Below are 23592 nucleotides of genomic sequence, written 5' to 3'. Positions count from 1 at the left end.
ATCGCTAGGTCTGCTTGCAGTATGAACATTCTAATTTCTAAATGTGTGCTGATTTCGGTAAATTCTCCAGCTGGAACTTAAACTCTGCACCCTGCTAAACTCAACAGGGTAACTTTCAAGGGGTCTTGCTATATCCATTGGAATTGTTTTTAAACTCTTGCCGCACTGGCAGTGGGGACGCAGGCTTCGTCTTACTCCCCAGTCAGTGAACCATTTGCATCCAAACTACAGCTATAGACTGTAATGTGCTGTTCTTGGAAGGTTGTTTCTAAACCTATTCCCTCCCACGAAAATGCGACTTTGCTTCAAACAAAACAAAACAAAACAACAAGAAAACAAACAAAAACACGTTTCCAACTTTTTCCACAAGCGATACATTTGGCATTAAGAATTCTGCAAGCCCAGTCGGAGCATGTCAGTAACAAACCGGAAACACATCTCCTCCCTGACTGGAGAGCAGAGATTATCCATGCTGTTAAGGGTGAGTTTGATTGTTTTAGTTCTCTGCGATGGTGCTTCTTCACACCTATTCTCGGTTTTCAGGATTATATTGGTATAGCCGAGGCACCTAGCCCACACACACCCTTTACAGTTGCTAATGACTTTCTCTGTGTCCAGGAAATGTACAGGATGTAATATGGGGCTCGAGACAAAGGCTAACACGGTAACTTGAGTACATAACTGCAGCAAACACAGCCGCATAGAATATGTAACAATGTTGGAAACTGTTTTTCAATTTCTTCATTCTCATCTCTCTGGTCTTGCATCCGGTGCAGCAAACTCAGAACACCCAAGCATCGGCTTTTTATATTTCTAAACATTTCTGTGTGCTTGCCGTATTGTTTGAACCAAAACCAACCAAATGCATCGCAGCCTTCCACCTTCTCTACCTGGAAAGGTGTTTTATCTCCTTCCAAGTTTCCAGACTCCAAAGAGGCCTTGAGGCCGGAAGCAGTTCGGTGCTCTGCGCCCCCTCCTGGCAGCCATTTATATTGCAGCCTGAGCTCTTGAAGGCTCTAGCCTGTTTGTACATAGCTAGATTTCAGGTAACATCTTGCACAGTTAGGATTTCGTTCCTTTAAAAAACAACAACAACAAAAATAATAGGTCGACGTTGTGATTGGTTTTCATAGATTTTGAGTCGATTTAATGTTTAAGTAGAGTGTGAAATCAGAAGTGTCAAAATAGTGACCACGGAATAGGTAAAACATGTTATTAGCAGTTACATTTTGCCTGCTCTGTGTTTAGAGATGTGTTCATGTGGTGAGAAGTGTAATGACATGGTGTCTGGTGTTTTCTTCAAGATATACCAAAAGCAAGAGCACATTAAAGGTGTAAACCAAATATACCCAATAAAATTTAAATTTTGAATCTTAATTTTCTAACCAAGATCCAGACAAATAGACATGAGTCCTTTCTCTCTGTGCTTCTGTAAATATCTGTTTTCTTTCCGAAATGACATTTGGACGTCTCACTCTGCCCTGCCATTAGAAAGTTAAAGCAGAATCGTTCCTGTGTATCTTTGGGGATAGAGACGGGAATGAGGCCCTCACTAAAGGTGCCAGCAGAAAGTAGGGGATAGCCTCCAATTCAGGAAGACTTGGGTAAGGTCTTGGATAAAGACCCAGGGCACTGGCTGCACTGTCTCCACCCTGGTTCACATCTGGGATCAGAGGAGAGAAATCTGGCTTCTGGCGAAGGTGAAGGATATCTCTCCCTTGAGGGGGGTTGGTACAGCCAGTTAGAGATAGAAGCAAGACCAGAGGGAAAGAAAAGAAGCCCCCAGGCCCCAAGATTCAGGTGGGGTCTGTGCCTCCTGTTCACTCTGGGCTGGGGGCGTATACATTGTTTCTATGATGAACTTTGTGGAATTGAAACTTACATTGTGTTCATGTCCCTAAACCCCCAACAGCAAACAGCCCTCACCTGGTAGAGCAAGAGTACGGAATGAACGTGACTTCGTTCTACGTGAGGTTGAGATGAATCACCACTGAATAGTGTCAGCAAGAGTTCAGTGAGTAGCGCCAAAACAGCAACACACACAATCACATACACCTACAAACACAAACATGTGTGTATGTGCACAAACAAATATACAGAAATACACACATTAGCACCATAGAGATAATACACACATGCATACAGTATGAATCATATATATAGAATGTATTATACACACAGCAGGGATTATACACACTGTATTGGGATTATACATATATAGTGTATATTACATACAGTTATATGCATACATACACACAGGAGATCATATCTCAAAGCTTACTCTCTCTGAACTAAAACTTTCTAAGTTGAAGCTCATGAACAGTTCTTTTGTTTTTAGTAAGTTGTGCATGTTTCTGGTTTTGCCATATTAATCTGAAATCAGACCCCCTTACTCCTCTAAGCTACAGGGCTGGTTGGTACCTGCTTTCTGAGTGCCATCTGATAAGTTGACCATTGTGTATTATAGCATAGCAACATTTCCTTTATTACATGGAGGGCTAGAGGACCTCACAGAAATGATACCCAGGGAAGCCTAAAGCTTCCCACTGGTGCTGAGGAATTCACCTCATAGGGCCAACTGAAACTAACTTCTCCTGGTGTTGATAAGTCTTTACCCATAAGACTGCAAGATGCTAAAAATGTCATGAAAATCAGGACAATGTGCCAAGGAATTTCAGAGCAGTGATTTGACGTTATAAACAATTCCCCATCTTTCCTGATCTCCTAAGTTCTTTTAGAAATAGAACTCTAGATGACAAAGTCCCTTTAAAAGTATCTGTGTCTACTTCCAGAATCAGAAAAACAAAGAAAGGTTGGCTGAGGTGAACTGAAGGAGAAATAGATCTGAAACCCATTTGGTAGCAATTACTCTGCGGCTTTCTTTCTCAATGCCAACTATTGTAGAGTAGATTTCTTTCTGCTTGCTTTTTCTGAACTGAAAGATGCAGGTCATTGGAGGATGTGTCTAGAGAAAGATAAAATATAATTTTGATTTCTTCAAATATATATAAAGTCCTAAACAACTTCAGGGGGTTCCATATTGGAAGGATGTAACCAGGCGATTCCTTGCTGCCTCATTGTACATGGAACCCTTGCAAACCTCCAGGAGTTGTCCCTGACTGTCAGATTGGAAATCCTTACCCTTGGTTTTATTTTCATTTTGCATTTTTTTCTAAAGTTTTATTTCTGCAGCTCCTCAGAATTATTCTTTTAGATAAGGTTGGCAGCCTTAGGGAAACACAAGCTCTTCATTGATTAAACACACGCCAAGAACTAGTCCCACATAATACAGCTCAAGAAAAATATTGACCACAGTCTGTGTGTCAGACCTTGAGGGTAAGAAGAAAAATGTCTTTCTTTACTTGCCTGGAATTTATAATTAGGAAACAATGTCAATACATAAACACAATTTCATTGCAATGCACAAGAATTTAGATCACAAGAGTGTGCCTTATAAGAATGCCTTGTTCGTAGGATTATAAGCTGTACAGTCAGAGGCAAAAGAGATGAGGCTGAAAGACCTCTCCGGGGAGGAAAGTAATGGCGGATGTGATGTTCAAACTTTCCAGATGAGGATATGAAGGTGGTTATCTTTGGGGATGCCCTGGAGCTCTGGGCTAGGAAATAACAAGTGCAGGACAAATAGTGATATACTTATCCATCCAAGGATCAGAAAATGTCTAAGATCTTGGAGGAATTTTTGAAGAAAATTAGGAAAAGGACAGTGTAAATTAGAAAACAGTTTCCTCTCACTAGAGCACTCTGTAAGTATGAGAGAAAGGGGTTAGTGGCAGGTCCTCTGTATTGAGTAGAGAAGAGTGTGGAGCTGAGTGAAGCTGTAGCTGCAACTCCTAAGCCCCTGCATACAATTACACAAGCACAGGAAAGGACAGGAAGCAGCAGAGAGTCTCCTGCCCCATGTGACAGAGGATTTTCTCCTGGCTTCATTCTATGTGTGCTTCCATTAACAAAAACAGTGTGTGCCTGAGATGTGCTGAGCATCAGAATGCGTCATCAGAGGCTAGCAGAAGATCTTGTGTCCGAGCTTTGCCCCCATTTCACACTGACCTATGCTGAAGACTCTGACAACCAATCTGCCCTGGTCCATGCTGTAGACAGTCTCCATCCATGTGTGGCAGAAAAGCTGAATTACTCTCATTAGTACAAATATACTGAGATCTGGACCTGCCTCTAAGTATGAAAAATCAAGCCAAAGCCACATGGGCCCCATGCACACTAGAATGGAATTGAATTTCTCCAGAAAGCAGAAAAGCATATTGGCAGAACATGTTCAATATGGCAATAACCAAAACAACCAACCACAATCAGCCACTTGTACAGGTGTGTGAATAGCCCACAGCTATAAGAGAATTAATTCACACAATATACATATAATCTGACATTGTTAGTGCCAGGGAACCATAAGTGTTTAATCTGTGACAAATTTTCCCTTGTTAAGTGACAGTTGCATATATAAAATACACAAACAGTAGAGACGGTGTGTACTCTGCAATGCAGTTGACATAATTGGTGATACGTGATCTCTGCGTGGCAGATAGAGATGAATGACAGATGTTAGACAGAAGGAAAAATTTTAGACAGATAAATAGATTATAGATGGAGGTAGATGGTAGGTTATAAAATAAATAATAGAAGATTGGTGAGAAAATATAGATAAATAGATGATAGGTGATAGAATGATGATAGAAAAATAGATGGTATATGATAGATAAATTTATTATAGATGATAGATGACATATATAAATATGTATGCAATAGAAGATAAAGAAATATATGGTATATTATTTATAGGTAGGTTTAATATAGATGATAGATGCCATATATAATAGATTTAATAGATAATAGAGAGTTATTAATTATGATCATGCGTTATATGGATATTTTCACGTAAGTCTCAAATATTCTTAGAGAGTAAATCATCCCCTTTTCAAACATGTTCTTCACCCCTCATCTTTGTCATGTTCCATCAATTTTCACTCATATGTCAGTGGCATTTATTCAAGCAAGTTTCCCCCAAAGAACTGGCTATCATTAACTAAACATTAAGGAAGCAAAGAAATAAGATCTGCCTGGACACTAAGAATGCATATTAAATGCCTTTCACAAGCTCTTGCCTGCTATCCCTCTCTTCTGGTGCATGATATCAGCCAAGCTATGAGCACTTAGACAGTTCTTTGTCATTACTGGAATTTATGGGGTAAATTTTCATTGTTTTCTAAGAGCCTAGGGGAGTCTAGTAGTTTTAAGAAATTTAAGAAAGTCATTCTAAGAAAAAAATCTGTTGTCATAAATGAGCCTGGCACACAGTTGGAGACAGGACACAGATGAACAGGACTCCAGCATTAGAAAAATGATGGGCATAAGCCATGTCCCTCCCAGTGCAGCAGTAATGTAATACTTGCATTTGCTCTGCCCTCCTCTATCTTGATGTGATTCCAAAATGCTAAACTGAGATCTACTTTGCTCTTTTCCAACTGACCTCCTCAAGGCCACAGAGGGAGTTCATAGAGATTCCAGTATTTGTATAATGAGCTGCAGTGGGAAGAACAGCAACGCAACTGAGGATGGGCTGAAGAGTGAAGAAGAGATGCCCAGTGATGAAAATCATTGTTGTGGTTTTAATAAAAATAGCTCCAAAGGCTCATATATTTGAATACATAGTCATTAGGCAGGACGTGACATTATACATATATGTACATACACGTATATGCATTCACTTATATGTGGATATTAGTCAGTAAATAAATGATAGCCATCCTACAAATGGTAGACCCAGAGAGGTTATGTGTAGGAGAAGGGACTACTTCAGGAAACACTTATCTCCCTGCATGGGCAAAATAGAATGGATTTTATGAGTAGACTGGAGGAGAACCAGAATTTGAGTCTGAGGATGAAGTAGGGAGGGAATGTGGGAAGAGACAGCTAGAATTAAGGGGCATTTGAAAGATGGCATGGAAACCTAGTGCAGCGAAAAATTGATAAAATGAAGGTGATCCCAATAATGGGTGTAGTGGAGTACTAACCAGCCATTTCTTGCCACTATTTGAGTCTTCCAGTACTGGAACTAGGTTGCATTCAGTTGAATTGTTGGCTAAGTGGGTCCCATGGAAATCCCCAAACAATCCCAGTTGTTGCTAAGACAGTGGTTTGTTGTCTGCAAACTCACCACAGAGGGGCCCACTGGGGAGGACGACACCCATGTAACTCACTGAAAAAAAATACAGAAAAATTGAGCTGAAGCCTATATGAAGCATTCACCCGTACATTCTAGTGTCTTTAGTGCCAGGAGGATTTCTGCAGTGTATTGAAAACCAAACATTGACACCAACCCAGCCAACAAACCCTCGACCTACATGTCCTACCTACAAAACATGCTAGGACAATGGTGACACATAACTTGTGGGACTAGCCAACCACTGAATGATTTACCTTAAGGCCCACTCTATGAGATGCAACCCATACCCAGCACTGTTTGGGTGACCTAGAACCAAAGACTAGACATCTTGGAGACCCAGAGTAAAAGCAAATAATAATACTGCCCTAAAAAATAAAAGTAACAGTAAAATGGCTGGCTCCTAATGATATACTGCTATACAAAGATTGGTCCCTTATTCAGAGAGGCTTCCTCCTGCACCAAATGGGCCCGAACACAGAGACCCAAGCCAGACATTTTGTGGTAGGAGTGGGGAGAGCAAAAGCAAGAGAGGGAAGAAGAGAGGGAAAGGAAGAGAGGGGGGAAGGGGGAGAGAGGGAGGGAGGGAGGGAGGGAGGAGAGAGATGAGAGATTGAGATCAGAATACACATCACTAAATGGGATCCATCACATCCCTCCCCTCAGAGAGCTTGGGGAACCCCATAGAAGAGAAGACAAAGAGTGTAAGATCCAGAGGGGAGAGGACACCAAGAGAACAGGACTCTCTGGGTCAGCAGAGCAAGGCTCATATGAATTCACAGAGACTGAAGCAACAAGCCCAGTGCTTACCTGCTCCAGGTTTTCTAAGTATATATTATAGTTTTCAGCTGAATATCTCTGTGGTACTCCTAAGTGTATGAACAAGTGTGTATCTGACTTCTGTACCTTACTTTGGACTTATTTCCTTCTGTTGCTTTGCCTTGTCCAGCCTCAATGTGATAGTTTTGGTTTTGTCTTATTATATTTTGTCATGTTTGGTTGTTATTTACGGAAAGCCTGCTATTTTCTAATGAAAGACATAAAAGGTATGGATCCAAAGGGAAAGGGTGGTGGGAGGAACTGGGAGTAATAGAGGGAGAGGGAACTGTAATCAAGAAAAAGAATCTATTTTCAATAATTTTTTTAAAATTTAAATTTTAGTAAAGATATAATTTCTAACAATGTTTGAAACACTGTCAATAGGGTTTATGACTTGGATATGGCTTCATTGTGTCCCAGAAGTTCCTTTGAGGAAGGCTGGTAACAGCAGGGATCACTTGAGAGTTAGAAACACCCTTAAGAGTTTGGTGTTGTCACTGGGACATGAATCAGATCTTGGGAGGCTCTTTGATTCTTGATTGAGCAAATAGTTACAAAAGGATAAGCCTGACCGGATGTCTCTCTGGTCTCCAGCCTTCCCAAGTGACATTGCCCTCTGTTACACTTATTTACATCCATCTTGATGCAATTAAGGGAGGTTCTTATCAAAGCTAAACCAAAGCCTGCACTATACCCCAAAACACCAGCGCTGTAAGCTCAATAAACTTTCCTTCAGGAAATATCATCCTCAGAGAATTTGTCATAGGATCAGAAAGGGGAAATGAATTTGAGTAAAAAGTCAAAACAAACAAAATATTTGCCCTACTATGATGGATAATTTCATGCCTAAAACAGATTGGTACCAAGAGTGGGTATTGCTGTGGCAGACCTGTTTGTGTTGTTTTGGGGAAGATTACGGAAGGACTTTGGGCTAAAAAAGGCATTGAGTGTTGAGAGCTCATTGAGCTGCTCTATAGTATCTTGGAAGATAAGTGTGTTGAGAGCAGTGTAGACGAGAGAGACTGGGCTAGTGACATTTCTGAGAAAAGACTCTACCAGGCCATTTGTGTTTCTGTGAATCTGTGGTTTCTGGTCAGCTGAAGCTGAAGATTAACTGAGAAGAATAGCTGTAATTAACAAGAGAGCAGAACTACTAAAGTAAAACATTTGTTTTGCTGGGACAATGGATGCTGGCCGCTCAGAGGTGAGACATTAGCAGTGATTATGATCGGACAAAGATTGTTGAAGTGAAATCTTCAGGGAAGTGTTTCCTCAGAGACAGCACATGCGAGCTGTGTTAGAGGTGGCCAAGGTTGTGCTCGTAGAAAAACTTGGTCATGTGTAAGAGTCACCCAGGTGGTTCTAGTTTTGAAGGCATGACTTGGTCATGGAGAGCAGCTGAGGCTTGGCTCTGTGAGAGACCAGGAGAGGCCATTGGTGAAGGTGCAGCTGGATTAGCAGTTAAAGCCCCAGGATTGAAGGGACCATGGAAAAAGCTGAGGCTTTGTACCATGAAGAGAGCTCAGAAGGTGTCATTGATGAAAGTACAGCTCATCTGCTGTAGAGAAGCCCAGCTTTTGGGAGAGGCTGGTACCATAAGATGGCCACCAAGAATAGCAGCAGCAGTGGAATTGAACCATCTGGAGCCTAGAAAACAAGCTGTGTGCTGTAAAAGGCAGACCTGCAAAGGTGACCCAAGCCCTTAGAGGAACCCAAAAGTTTGTGAGTGGATCCCAAATATTGGGCACTGAATTATTTATACTATTGGAGTTTGGTTTTGCTTTGTTCGGATTGTGTCTGTGACCTGGTTCATCACTCTTGAAATAAGGATATATTCTATTTATTTTTTTAGTTTATAGGAGCCCACATTTGAGAGGCTTTGAATTTTAAAATAGGTATTGGATTTTAAATGAGGCTTTGGATTTTTATGGAGAAAACTTTTAAAGTGTTTAACTTAGTAAAGACTGTGAGGAAGTTTGTAATGTAAGACCCTAGGGCCTTAGCTTTGGGTGCACAACCCCGAAAACACAACTTGATGACAGATCACTGCAATGACAAGAGGTTTATTGTTCTGATGTGTGGGGTTGCTCAGCCTCGAAGGAAGAGTCAACCCCAGAATGTATCTGAAGGATATCATCCTTAGTGAGGTAACCCAATCACAAAAGAAGTCACTTGATATGCGCTCACTGATAAGTAGATATTAGCCAAGAAACTTAGAATACCCAAGATAAAATTGGCGAAACACAAGAGAATCAAGAAGAAGGAAGGCCAACACGTGGATACTTCATTCCTCTTTAGAATAGGGAACAAAATACCCATGGAAGGAGTTACAGAGACAAAGTTTGGAGCTAAGACAAAAGGATGGGCCATTCAGAGACTACCCCACCTAGGGATCCATCCCATAATCAGCCACCAAACCCAGACACTATTGCATATGCCAGCAAGATTTGGCTGAAAGGACCCTGATATAGCTGACTCATGAGAGGCTATGCCAGTGCCTGGCAAATACAGAAGTGGATGCTCACAGTCATCTATAGGATGGAACGCAGGGCCTCCAATGGTGGAGCTAGAAAAAGCAACCAAGGAGCTGAAGGGGTCTGGAACCCTATAGGTCGAGCAACAACATGAACTAACCAGTACTCCCAGAGCTCGTGTCTCTAGCTGCATATGTAGCAGAAGATGGCCTAATTGGCCATCATTGGGAAGAGAGGCCCCTAGTTTTGCAAACTTTATATGCTATAGTACAGGGAAACGCCAGGGCCAAGAAGTGGGAGTGGGTGGGTAGGGGAGCAGGGCTGAGGGAGGGTACAGGGAACTTTTGGGATAGCATTTGAAATGTAAATAAAGAAAATATTTAATAAAAAAAGGAAAAAAAGCACAGCTCTTTTATACTCTTTTATGGGGAGGGGGGGCTTACACAGCTATATCATAATTGGTCAGCAAGGCAAATGTATATTTTTAAAGTTATGAATCGCAGAGAATTTTGGTGGCAAGATCAGGGGCAGTTTGTGTTTTTTCTCAGAATTTAATGTAGGGCGGGGCGGGGGAATTTTTTTCCGAGAACTGTTGTTTTTGTTATGGCTAATTTTTGGGAACAGCTCATCTTGTTCTGGCAGCTATGGTCAACATGACCACTAGTTAGTAAAGTCCCTTCAGAGGGGAAAGGGGCTGAGTGGTCTTGAACTTGTTTACGTTGGCATGGAAGGAAAGGGAAAATTCTTCAAGCAGCAGGGGAAAGGGAGAAGCTTGGCAAACAGCTTTGGGGCGCACCAGCCAAGATAATAAAAACTATGCTTCTTCCGTAACACGTTTCATATTTGTGATATTTATTAATATGAGATCTTGGGGAAGAACCACAAAACAGGAAATGTTATGTCTTTAAAGGAGTGTAAGTCAGCTTGACAGGGTCAGTTTTGCTGGCTAATTTTATGTCAACTCAACACAGTCTAGAATCATCTGAGAGGAGGGAACCCCACTTGAGAAAATGCCCTCCATAAGATTGTGTTATAGGCAAGCCTTTAGGGCATTTTAAAAATGACTGACTGATGTTTGAGGACTCAGACCATTGAGGGTGGTGCTATTCCCCCTGTGGTCCTGGGTTCTATAAAAAATGGAGGCTGAGCAAACCCTGCTAAGCAATCCAATAAGCAGCACCCTTCCATGGCCTCTGCATCAGCTCCTGCTTTCTGACCTGTTTGAGTTCCAGTCCTGACTTCCTTGGTGATAAACAGCAATGTGGAAGTGTAAGCTGAATAAACCCTTTCCTCCCCAACTTGCTTCTTGGTCATGATGTTTGTGCAGGAATAGAAACCCTGACTAAGACAAAACCCTCCCCCCACCCCCAGCTTGCTTTCATCGTAGAGTTTCATCGCAGCAATAGTAACCCAAATTAAGACAAAGGCATTGTGTGTAAAACAGTAATTTAGCTATGTGTAGTAGGTTTTATTAATAGAAGTGGTTGAACGAAAGACTACCTTTGAACATGACTACCTTTGTTTAGAAAGTGGTCCGTTTTGGGGAGTCAGTGCATGGAGATGCTGTGGGCAGGTAAACTTTGCAGTTTGAGATCATTCACTTGAGTATGTTTGGCTTCAAAGTATAAGCTCTCAGAAATCACCAGCTCTATGCTTTAGCCACATACATATTTTCTATAAAAACAAATACTAGTTTTAGACAATTAAGGAAAAGATACAGAGTTCTCTGTCAGTTAGGAAAGAGAACACATTTTCAAAATATCAATTCATTGGGGCTGTGGCCTAGACCAGGAGTTCAGTCAGACTGGCAGGCACTTGGTCACAGTCCCCAGCTACTCAGCTTAACTTGTGGATATTTAAAAAAGATATTTGTAGGGGAAAATAATCTTAAATAAAATTTGGTAGCGCCAGGTGTTCTGGAGAATTTAACCTCCAATACCTGTAGGTTTTTAACCTCAGGGCTCCGGAGAAATAATGCCAAGACAGTGTTAGGTTGGGGCTACTGTTTCCTGTTCTCTATGAATAAAAATTGTAGTGGCTTTTGAGTGTGAAATATGCAGAAACCAAAGCTTTGAAGTGAATGCATATGCTCTCTCTCTCTCTCTCTCTCTCTCTCTCTCTGTGTGTGTGTGTGTGTGTGTGTGTGTGTGTGTGTGTAGAGAGAGAGAGACAGACAGAGACAGAGTTCATATTTGTGTATCTGTGCATAGTTACTTGGATGTGAGTTCATCCCTGTGTGCATATACACAGGGAAGAAAGAGCTTGACCCTGGGTTTGTGCTTCAATCATTCTCTGCCTTGTGTGTGAGACAAAGTCTCTCATCAAACCAGGAACTCATGGACTCCTGAAGCGTCTCTAGCCAGCTTGCTCCAGGGATCCTCCAGTCTCTGCCTCCCCAGTGTTGGGATTAAAGACTGTGCCCAGCTCCTGTGCCCAAAGCGTAGGCCCACATACTTGGATAATAAGCACCTTACCAACCTAGCCATCTTCCAGCACCCACCAAGACAGCAAAGAATGAATAAACAGAAGAGGGAGGGTCCTAAGAGAATTAGTGAGTAAACAGAAGAGGGAGGGTCCTAAGAGAATTAGTGAGCTTTCAAACTTGACGTATGATGCTGAGTTTTTCTGCTCACTGTGAGTGCATTTAATTATGTTTCCCACATCTATCCATACACTTCTTCCTATCTAACTTATCTTTCAAATCTGAGCTGGAGTAATCTTCCATCATTCAAATTCATACATAATTTAAAAACCCATTTTGGAAGTGGCTAAGGGTCACACAGACTCCCTTCCCTTTGCTTCTGCTCTCTAGAAGTTCTTGAGAACAGGATTGGAAAGAAATGCAAGTAGCCCTGCTCCTGGAGCCTGGCTGACTATGCACACTCAGCCATCAGTTCAACAGTGATAGGTGCCAAACGTCTGAACAGGAGGAGACACTTCCAGCTTAGAAACTCCATGCATACTGCGCAGAGCAGCAAGCTGGCTTTGTCACCTCCTGTCACAGAGAAAGATACATGGCAGGTGTCTGCAGGTGGGGAGTCCCTCACACCTGAGACCAAAGGGCTTCTAATGTGTTCCTGCATCAATTCTGATCACTTCAGGGCTGAAAGGTCAATGAGACCAATCTAAAAGACAATGATAAACAGCAGTAAACTAGCGGCTAGCCACTTAGATGCTGCTCTATATTTTGATGATGCCTGCAAACGTGAGCATGTGCTAGGACTTAAATGATTGGCAGGTATTTCTTTCAGTGGTCATTAAAACATCTAAGCAGAGAGAAAACACACTCAGCATGACAGCCAAAACTAAAATGTAATGGGTACTGGGGCTTGAACTCAGACCCTTATATTTGTGAGGCAAACACTTTACACTCTAAGGTACCTTCCCAAGCTAGAAGCCATTATAGCTGTGTTTCAACTTCCTACCTGTTGATAGTTGTGATGAGCAGCCCACAGTGGTCCTTCCATCAACCTTAGGCAGAAACAAGTTATTGTGACATCAGTACTGTGATTACTATGATCCCAGTCACAGTAATTTTAAGTGACTCACTTCATCCCTCTGCCGACCCAGACATTACCCCAGCACCTCATCATGGGAAAGCTTGCTCAGGTAAGTGAGAGTCTCCACGCCAGGGAAAAGGCCTCCATCCAATGAGAACTCAAGGCAGTCCTTAATTTACAACCATACTTTATTCAAGAAACCAGTTCAATCACTCACAGAGCATTCCACAAAGACCCTGCTGTGAATGGAAGCTCTGCAGTGGGTTGCGCCATGATGTCTAAACAGACCTGTAGACCCCCATAAGCATTCTCTGTCTCAAATACCACAGGTATTCTCCTGGCAAAGGACTAACTTTGCGGGCAGTAGTGCCCCCATCTGTTGCTCCAGTGGCCCCCTCTGCTTAACCACAGCATGAAAATAAATAGTAATTAGTAACACAAATGGTTTCTGTTTGTTTATATGGGATCGGGTCTCATGTAGCCCGAGAGTGTCAGATAGCATCTCTTCCTTCTCCACCCCACCCCATGTGCTACAGACACAAGCTTGTCAGTTCTCAGCTTAGTTTGCATCTTGAGTAAGACACAATTGGGGAGTGGATAGTCACATGGCTTTTACTGCAACATAGTATAATAATGATTGCCTTATTGTCACATATTCTTATTTACCTCAGCTTGTGTCTAAATTTAAAATGGAGTTATTATCGATGTATGTATGTATCTATGTATACATGTATGTATGGAGAAAAACCTTAGAATGAATGTATGGTTTAGACTCTCTACATGGGCAAGTATGTGTGTGAGAACTTCCACTGAGAAGAGGTGACCATAGCACAAAAGAAAAGAAAAAGAAAAAGAAAAAGAAAAAGAAAAAGAAAAAGAAAGAGAAAAAGAAAAAGAAAAAGAAAAAGAAAAAGAAAAAGAAAAAGAAAAAGAAAAAAGAAACCGAGTCTCTGGAGCAGTGGCACTTTACCAAGTTCCTGTGAGCATGATTTTCTTGGTATTCACAGTAGTGCTTCAGGAAGGGAAGCCGGGGCTTATTATCCTGTCTGGAAACTTTTACAGACCAGTGGAGGAGATAACCTCTTAACCAGGCCCACGTAGAATCTGCTATGAATTTTCTTTTACCCAAATGGCACTCCTGATTCCTTCTGTGTCTTGCCTTCCCCCTTGATGGAGCAGACTCTAATCATGTTACAGTGAGTTAGAATAAAGCTGCGATCATCTAAGTATCATATGTCGGTGGTGCACACGAGGAGGGGTTAATGGGCATCTTGGCTGTGATTTCAGTGAGCATTCACCCGACACCTGGCAAGGCTGTAAAAAAAAAAACCATACATAATTTCCATTATTTTGCAAAATTTCCCATCATCAGTGATCTGTCAAGGTGGTGTATTTGAAGGCAGAGGATCTGAGTTCTGCGCCTGCGCTGTGCTAGCAGTATGTCAGGGATACATTAGGAAAAAGGCTAAGAGTCCTCAAGGAGGCTTAGTTTTGGCCACATTTGATTGTGCCATTTATACAAATAATATTTGTTTTATTTGTTTGTTTGCTTGATTCATTGGTTTGGGTTTTTATTTGTTTATTTATTTGTTTGTTTTTGAGACAGTGTTTCTCTGTAGCTCTGGCTCTCCTAGAACTTGCTCTGTAGACCAGGGTGGCTTTAAACTCATAGATCCATCTGCCTCTGCCTCTCAAGTGCTACAATTAAAGCCTTGCACCACCACCACCTAGTATAAAATATGTTTGATTAGCAGCATCAAATGTTTACACATATGGATGTTTTTATATTGATGAATGAGGTGAGTCTGATGAGTCACATGTGTATTCCCAGTCGTTGAGAGGCTCAGTGTTATCCTGGGCTATGTAGTGAGTTCCATTCCAGCCAGGATGCCTACAGAATGAGATCTCTAAGTAAAGGAGTAGCCTGTGATGGTGCTTCCACTTTAACCATGTAAAATGTGAAATACTAAGTGGACCTGAGAGATAGATAGCTCAATAGATGAAGCATTTGTCACAAGAGGGAGACCTGGAATTTAGATCCACAACACCCAAAAAAAAAAAAAAAAAAAAAAAAAAAAAAAAAAAAAACGAAGACGTTAGCTGTGTTTAACCCTAGTATTGGACAGGAAGATACAGAGGATCCCCTGTGCAAATGAGCCAGTTAGACTATCCCAACTGCAGAGCTCCAGTTCAGCGAATGAAGAGGAAGGCACTGAAGAAAGGCATTCCATGTCAACCTCCTCTCTGACACACACACACTGTGCATGTACCCGTGCACTTGTGAATCTACACATATAAAACACACATACACAAATATTGCATACATGCACACAACACTGTGTGTGTAGTATATGTAAAACTACAAGAGTACTTAAGAAATACCCAAATGAGCAAGTACATGCTGATGTTTTTGACAGCTCTTATTTTTAGGAGTAACCCTAACTACTTACTATCTCTGATGCTTTTGGTAGTAGGAGACTCCCTTAATGTCATAAATTCACATGACTAACTTGCTATTTTGATCTTTTGGGGAAACCTAAAACCATATTTGTTTAGATTTTCTGGGCTTTCTAGGGGATTTTATCTTGATTTAAATGCTATGAAAAATACCTTGTGCTTAATTTCCCCTTATTCAAGCTTTGAAAAAAAAATCCAGAACACATTTCTAAGAAAGTGACCCAAAGTGGTAATTTGGAAACTTATTCTCAAATACTGTAGCCATTTTATTTTTGTGTGAGTTTTGCCTTCTTGACTTGCATCCCTGAGGAGGGGTTTCCTGAAGGTCATGGCTCAGTGGTTTTCTGCACATTTGAAGAAGGATGCTCTCCTGCTAAGCATAAAGAGTGCCCTTCCCCAACACACATAAGTGAGGATGTTTGGCCTTGCTTCTGTTCCATTTCTCTTTGCATGTCCCTCCTCTTCTCCTTTCCCTTACACATCAAAAGCAATTTTTTAGAAGATTAGAAATTGGGCATGAAGACTTGAAACTCAAAGTCAACCATTCCGGAAGGCACGCACATTTGTACAAGCAGACTGTGTATTCTTTCAATGTGTTTTGGTTCTATTCATCCATGGCTTCAGCAGCTTCTGGAATCACAAGGCTAATACTACATGGATATTCTGTGAATATCCAAGAAATGACAAGAGAGACCTGTACTCCCTTTCATATTCCTTACTTATAACCCAAGTCATCCTAGGTGGTGGCTCCAGGTTGTTCCTAGACTGCCCTACTCTACTGGGGACCCAGTGATAGCTGCAGGCCTTATTCCTGCATCAGCCTAGCATCTCTAGTCCCATGTCTGCTGAGTGAATGTGAATGAAAGCATTTAAACTCTAGTGTTACAAGCAAAAATTTATTAATCACTAATATCAGCTATGAAAAGTTGTCAGTTCTGCTGCCATTGGCATTAAAGAATAGAAAGGAATTATGAATGTGGCCAGGTCCATAACTTATGCATCATAAATGCAGAAGAGCAGTTTCCTCATAGTTACAGTCTACCTAGGATCACACAAAGAAGAGGAAAGTTAAGTAGACATATTTCTATAATGAATGAAATTATGTACTAAATAATAATACCTTTGTACAACAGCAGAGAGACCCAGGCAGTCTTACTAGCAAATATTACTAAGTTTTAAAAGGATAATTCATTTCTGCTCTCCAAGGCTATGTTCTAGAAGAGAGGCAGTATAAGGCCTTCTTGACTCTGGAATGTAGATATCACAGTAATTTGTAAGCCAAAGGAAGCACAAGAGAAGAACTAGGCAGCCCAAATAATTCATGATACAAAAGTGCCCTTCAAAACTCTGATCTGGGCCATTCTCCAAGAATTCTCTGTGAAATGCCTAATTGTCACTGACAGGAGAGAAAATCCCCCTTAGGGTTTGGCACTCAAGAGACTGGTAAATTTTACTGCAAATATCCCAGGAGGGATTTTGGCCCAAGCTTGGAAGTGGTCCATGGGAACATGTTTTTTGCTGAGCCCCACTTCCCACAACAAGTGCTCCATAGAGAACTCCAGAAACTCAGTGCATACTGCTTAGCCCATTTGAACCACAAAGACTTTTAAACCAAGTATCTCTCATTTTATGATTTTTGACATTTAGTTGTTGGTTTGGTTTTTGTTGGTGCTGTTATTGTTGTTTTTGCTGAACACGTTAATTTTAATAGCTTTTAAATTTTGCTCTATTTTCGCCTCTTTTTGTATTATTTGAGAGTTTCATACAATATATTTCGATCACGTTCACCCTTTCTCCAGATTCTCTCAGATACACTCTCCCTTCCAAATTTGTGTCCTTTTTAAAAACCCAGCAAGTGCAGTCTGTACTGTTTTTATGACCTCTGGTATGTGGCTTTCTACTGCAGCATAGTTGACCTACCAGGGGTTACACTCTTAAAGGGAACAGAGTCTCCATCTCCAAGTGATTATCATTTCCCCACAGCATCCTGCTTTGAAGCCTTTTCCTCAGCTCCTAGTGGTACCCCTCCCTCATTCTGCCTTCAGTGATTGTTCCCACAATGAGTATGTATTATAATCTCTCTCCTGATGAGATCCAAACACTGTATTTAATATTAATTATCCTTAAAGACCCTGCCTAATAACCCAGTCACGTTGTAAATGTGGACTTCACAAGAGAGAGTTCAGTCAGTCATCAAATTTTTAAAATTATAAAATGAGAGGAAAGAAAAACGGAAGAAACAAGACCCATAGAAGAACAGGAAGCAAACGAGTAAACGACTGAAGGATGTCATAAAGGACGGAAGGAAAAGTTGGTTATAGTCATTGCTCATGAGATTAAACACAATTCTTAAAAACAGTGTTAATTAAAGCAGGGCAATAGGCTGGCAATGTGGTTAGGCAAGTAAAGCATTTGCAGTATAAGTATGGATCAAAACTCAAAGACCATGTAAAAGTCATGCAAGATAGTAACCTAGATGTAATTCCTGCAGAAACAGGGATCCTCAGAGTAAGCTGGCTATCTGAGGATAATCCAAACAACAAACTTCATGTAGAAGAAAGAAAGATTCCTCAATATATGAAGTACAACTGAAGAATACACTCAATGTAACCTCTTATCCATATTTACATATATCTACACACAGATGTGCATACACATGTGAACACAAACAAGCATGTAGACCTACAATAATTATAAATGAATAATACAAATTTCAAACAAAAACTTCTATGAAGAGAAATTTATCTCACTATAGCTTTTGATTTAGCATGTATATGTTATAAACATTTTAATAATAAATTATTATACATATTCCTATAGAGAATATATATTACATGTCAAATATAAACACTACATATGAAGAAATAATAAAGCTCTAAAATCATTTACACAATATCCTATGCTAAGAAAACTCTCTTTTTTGTGTGTGCAGTGTGTGTGTGTGTGTGTGTGTGTATGTATGTCCAGTGGAAGTGCATGAGCAAAGACATCTAAGTTACTTACATTTTAGATAAGAACCTAGAAACCAAGAAAAGTACATTTTAGGTAATATTTGAATGGCATTTAACCCCAATCTTCCTACTGCTACCAGACTAGAAATGTAGGGAAAGGCTGGAGATACATGTGCCAAGGAAGTGAAAGAAAATCAGTGGTGCCCAAGTCCCCAAATAACAAACAAAATCTCTGTTCAGGCCCCCAAATAACAAACAAAATTATGATAGACTTTGACAAAGTGAATGAGAAATTTAAGCAAGGCATAACGGTATACCCTTACACTCCCAGGCCTTAGAAGGCTGAGACTAGAGGGTTGCCATGGGTTCCATGTTAGCAGGGACTACATCTTGAATTTAAGTCCATGATGCTAATTTAGGATAAGTAGCTCTTGCCTTTATAAAATCAAGTTTTTTTATAAATTGTATTAAAAAAAAACAGTGGAAAAACAGCTTACAGTCTGATGGGGGATTGCTGACGTTACAAAGAATCAGTGTGATGGGGGACTGAGCCCCCACAGAGAACTAACTCGTCTTATACACAGTGATCCCCAAAGCACCATGGATTATTGAGCAGTAGGTGAGATTGCCTGGACAAGAACAAGGCCCACCTTTAAGCCCAGGTATGAGAGTTCTAATCATAATGCAGTATGGATGTGCCTGGGCATGCTAGAAGCATCCCCATGCCTCTGGGATGCTCCACTGAACAAGTCAACAATTAACTCAGAGTGTCTGGGGACTGAAGACAAGGTGTCAGGATAGTTTAAAGCTCCCCAGAGAAGTTCAGTCGTCAGTGGGAATGACAGCTCCCATTCTGAAGCCTCCCAGGAGCACACCGAGCTCTTGGTGAGGGTTCACCAAGCTTTAGCCTTAACTTTCTATAAAAGCTGCTGGATGTAAGTACCTTCATCCCCAGAGACATGCTTGTGCTCTTGAGTGGAAATACAAACAACAGGCAATCTCACTCTACACCACCACCTTACTGATGTTCCTTATTTTAGTTTCTGTTTGGGAGGGAGGGGATGAACACTGGGTGTTTGAATCTCTCAGTCACAAGGCAGACCATCAATCCTTGAAACCACCTGCTGTTGGTAGCTGTAATGAGGTCTGATAAGCAATGAACCATCCGAGGGTGACTTGTTGGAAAAGAACAGATGATCTTATTATCTAGACTTTAAAATTCTTCCCAAGACAATGAGCAAAGTGACAAGTAATACTCATTATCCCTGATATTAAAAATACAATTGGGTGTATGATTTTTTAAAAGAAATAAAGAAACAACATCTTTTTATACAGCCAACAGTCTTTGTACTGCTCTTTGAAGAAAGCAACATGGTGTCCACAATTGGCATATGACCCCTCATGTGGTAGGTCATGCCTGAAATCTGAGTACCCAAGAAGCTGAGACAGGAGGATTGCCAAGAGTTCCAGGACAGTCTGTTCCATACTAGGAGACCCCGACTCAAAACAGAGGAGTAAAAGATAACAACAATCAAAAGAGGGTCAGTGGCAAAACCTGGCAGAATAGAGTTAGTAGATGAAGCCATGTTGCAGGGGGAGGGGCAAGGAAGGTGAGCACACAGAATGAATGGCAGCCACTATGTATTGTCTTTGATAGGATAAAAGGATATAAGTCAACTCCTTGAAATCGATTGGGGAACTTTTGGCAGCACCAAGAATCTGCCAGGGAAGGTTACAGCAGACACTTGGGAAAATGCAATATTGTTCAACTCTCCACCAGTGTCTGAGAAGGTAGATAAACTCTGAGTTGCCAATGTCTGGTTGGCAAGCAAGGCCACACTAGCCACATGTGTGGTGGCACCTAGAGCTGGAGTGAAGTGGGGCCTGAAATGCAGTCTGCAGTCACCATATGTAGCTCCATAGTACATATCCATGTGGACAGAGCCAGGAACTTGACTTTACATTTGATTTCTTTTTTTTTTTTTTCATTTATTTATTTTTTCCTATTGTATCCACTATTATTTCAATACTGTCTCCGTTTCTGCTGTGTGGAAATAAGTCATAGTGGAAACCAGGAACTCTAAAAATCTGAAAGTTCACAGCAGCCCTCCAAGGGAGTAGAATGCCCAGCTTGCATGCTAACACTTCCTCTCTTGTGTGTGAACTGCCCTAAGAAAGGCACTGGGGTTTATCTATCCCTTTATAGCTCATGATAGTAATGCCACTCTCTGTTATTCAGTCCTAGCAGTAGTTAAGGCAAAAGGCCTGCCTTGATCCATCTGGATAGCAGTGCCCAGTATACTCCTAAATGTTCAACTGGAAAGGAGATTTCTGGTTAATGAACTTGGTAAGTGCTATGTTAACAAAGTGAAACTGGGCTATTGATTCTCCAATTTCTGAAAACTCTGGAAAGCACACGAACATTACAACCTGTTAATTCTCCCTTAGAGGTTATCATACCAGAATCAATGACTGTTTTGACATGGGTTATTCATGTATACTTAAATATTTCATCCTCCCCATTTCATCTGGAAATTAAGTCTTTCCTTTTCCCTGTTGCAGTTATAGGGTAGTTCGAAAGGCACAGTGGAAAATTGATATGAAGCTCAGATAAGGGGCTTTCCACCTGTTCTCAATAAATATCAGTGGTGTAGTCAGAAAGACGAGGAGAGAAGGCAAAATGTAAGATAGTGGCATGAGACACCCAAGACGAGGGATCTTCTCCTTCAGGATCCACTCTCTACTTACCAAGTGTGTTTCCCTAACTCACAGCTCCAAGGGCAGTTGGCTATCAGAAGCAGTGTATTCCAGAAGACTGACCACAGGTTAAGGTTCTAGTCACTCAAACCCCTGTCTAAATTTCAGCAGGAGACAGATTATACTCATGTGGAACTTGTGGCTAAGAAAATCATTATTGATTACAAATTATGTATGAGTCTACTCATTGAAAGCTGATCTGTTATAATGCACAAACTAGTTGAACTCTGTCTCCTATGTGTGAATGTGTGTGTTTGTGTGTATGTGTGTGTCTCTGTGTGTGTGAGAGAGAGAGAGAGAGAGAGAGAGAGAGAGAGAGAGAGAGAGGGAGAGAGAGAGAGAGAGACAGAGACAGAGACAGAGACAGAGACAGAGACAGAGAGACATAGAGGCAGAGAGAGAGAATATCAACCATTATTCCTAGAACCCATGAACTACATTCATAAGTTGGGAATTATTCAGAGCCCATAAACATGCCTGAAATGTAGAAAGTAATATGTCCAGTTAAAGCTGTGTATGATCAGCTTTATAATAAGCAACTACAACATGTTACATGAGTGTTTCTTATTTACACAACAAACTGGAGATGGAAAATGGCACAGTTCCCAATTAGTGGATTAAGCTTGGAACTCTGTTAGATGTGATGAGACACTCAATGATGTAGCTAGTGAAATATTTTAAAAGCAGGGATAATTCCTTCAGGCATACTATCTGGAGTGCCCATAGTTACTTTGGGCTTGCAAAAGGAAACAGTCTTTCTATTGGAAATTCAGTGAAATCCGGGGAAGTGCCTGGACCCATGCTCAACTAAGCAGTGTCTGGCTCTACTGAGAGATTCTCCCTCCTAAGTTTTAGGTAAGATGTTAGCAACAAGATAAAGCATTGGTGGTTTTCAAAAACTGTTCCTTGCATCGAGATCAAGAAAATCGCCCCACTACATCTTATAAAGCAGGGTGCCCAGAGCTACTGGCTGTTCTTTGAATCTCAAACCACTTTCCCTCTGGGTATCTTTCTGGCTACACAGATCTGATGCCTGTTCTGCTTGCTTCTCCCGAAGCTGCAAGAGCGTGGTCTGCAGAGGTGCCACACTCACTTGAATGCCTTCTTCTTGTTTTTAAGCTCTTCACAATTACAGGAAAAGTGTCTCATTTTTACTGTGTACAGGGGTCTACAAATCATGCAGACAGTGTTGACTCTCTTCCATTTCCTCTCCTGCATCCTGCCTACGCTGAAGCATGGGACCCCAAACTTCTGTACATATGCTCAGAGAGGCAGCACGAGTCTACTATTTCACAGTGATATGATGTCTACTGAAGTGTGATGCCTATGCGGCATGTATCCTCAAATTTCATGGAAGATTTCAGACATTATTCAACCATCCATCATGTGTTTGGTGATGAAAATATATCTGGGCTTGTGTGCACAGGACCAGCATTGCTGTTCCTCCCAGTATGGATTCTACCCCATCCTCTTGTTCATTCTTGTTCCCCTTATGTTAACAGAGAGAATAAAGCACACTCTCACTGTCTCTTTTTCTTTCTATTTTTGCTTCCTTCCTTAACATTGGATGTGCACCAAGCATCCATGAATGGAGGAGCAAACACACACATTTCATATGGATACATGAGCATGCCAATAGTCTAGTGAATTCCCATTTTAGCTAACTTCTTTAAAATTGGACATGCACCAACATATCCATGAATGAGCATGGGAACACACACATTTCACATACACATGTGATAATGATGGCAATCTAATGAATTCTCTTGTAGTCCTTGGGTGTGACATTTCTCTCCCAGAGACCTCTGCTCCTCCTCACAGCAACTTTTCTCATCAGTAGAGTTTGGCTTTGTCTGCACCCCGAGACAGCACAACTTAAAGGTAATATGAAGGGCAGGAAAGAATCTGTTTTGACAAATACCTGAGCTGTGACATAATAATCTGATATAGGAGCTTCAGTCTGTCAGGTGCAATCCCAAGAAAAAGACAGACAGAAGCAGAGGATTGTTTCTTAAGGAAATTCGATTATCACCGGGCATTTTTTTTTTCCCAGAGTGTGGCTGGAAAGTGTAAGAGCATGCAGTTCTTCAGATCCCAGCAGATTCCAAAAATGATCCCGGGGTGGGTGGAGGGTTGCTGGTCAGCTGAATGTGTAATCGTGCTGCTGTTAGGAAAATGGGAGCATGCCCAAAGCTCAAAGCCTAGAAGTGGACGCACCGGCCTTGATGAGGCTTCTTGAAATGACTTACTCTTTCCTCACAGCAAACAGGCCTCTCCTGGGTCCAATGGGGTGTTCCCTTTCCAGCGATAAGGGGATTCTTTGGTGTAATTAAGACAGCAACTAGTGCAACCTTTTCAGGAGTCTGCCCATAAAAATCTCTCCTGATGTGATGACTCTGAGGTCTGGTGGGGCGGGGGCGGGGGGGGGGGCACATCTGTGC

General features: G+C 41.3%; 1 long non-coding RNA gene across 2 annotated transcripts; it reads right to left on the bottom strand.

Annotated features, from left to right (window-relative positions):
• Nucleotides 1–819: 819 nt before the first annotated feature.
• Gm39137 lies at nucleotides 820–12948 on the bottom strand. 2 transcript variants are annotated; one of them, XR_870169.1, is made up of 3 exons: nucleotides 12912–12948; nucleotides 6045–6229; nucleotides 820–1076 (listed from the first exon to the last, which is right to left on the bottom strand). It is a non-coding gene; the product is annotated as a predicted gene, 39137 (long non-coding RNA). The 2 variants fall into 2 exon arrangements; XR_870170.1 differs by having other exon boundaries at nucleotides 1056–1076; nucleotides 6188–6229.
• Nucleotides 12949–23592: the final 10644 nt, after the last annotated feature.

Source organism: Mus musculus, chromosome 8 (assembly GCF_000001635.26).
Source record: "Mus musculus strain C57BL/6J chromosome 8, GRCm38.p6 C57BL/6J".
Lineage (NCBI taxonomy): Eukaryota > Metazoa > Chordata > Mammalia > Rodentia > Muridae > Mus > Mus musculus.
Note: the sequence above shows the minus strand (reverse complement) of the source record. Positions and strands in the feature narration are given on the sequence as shown.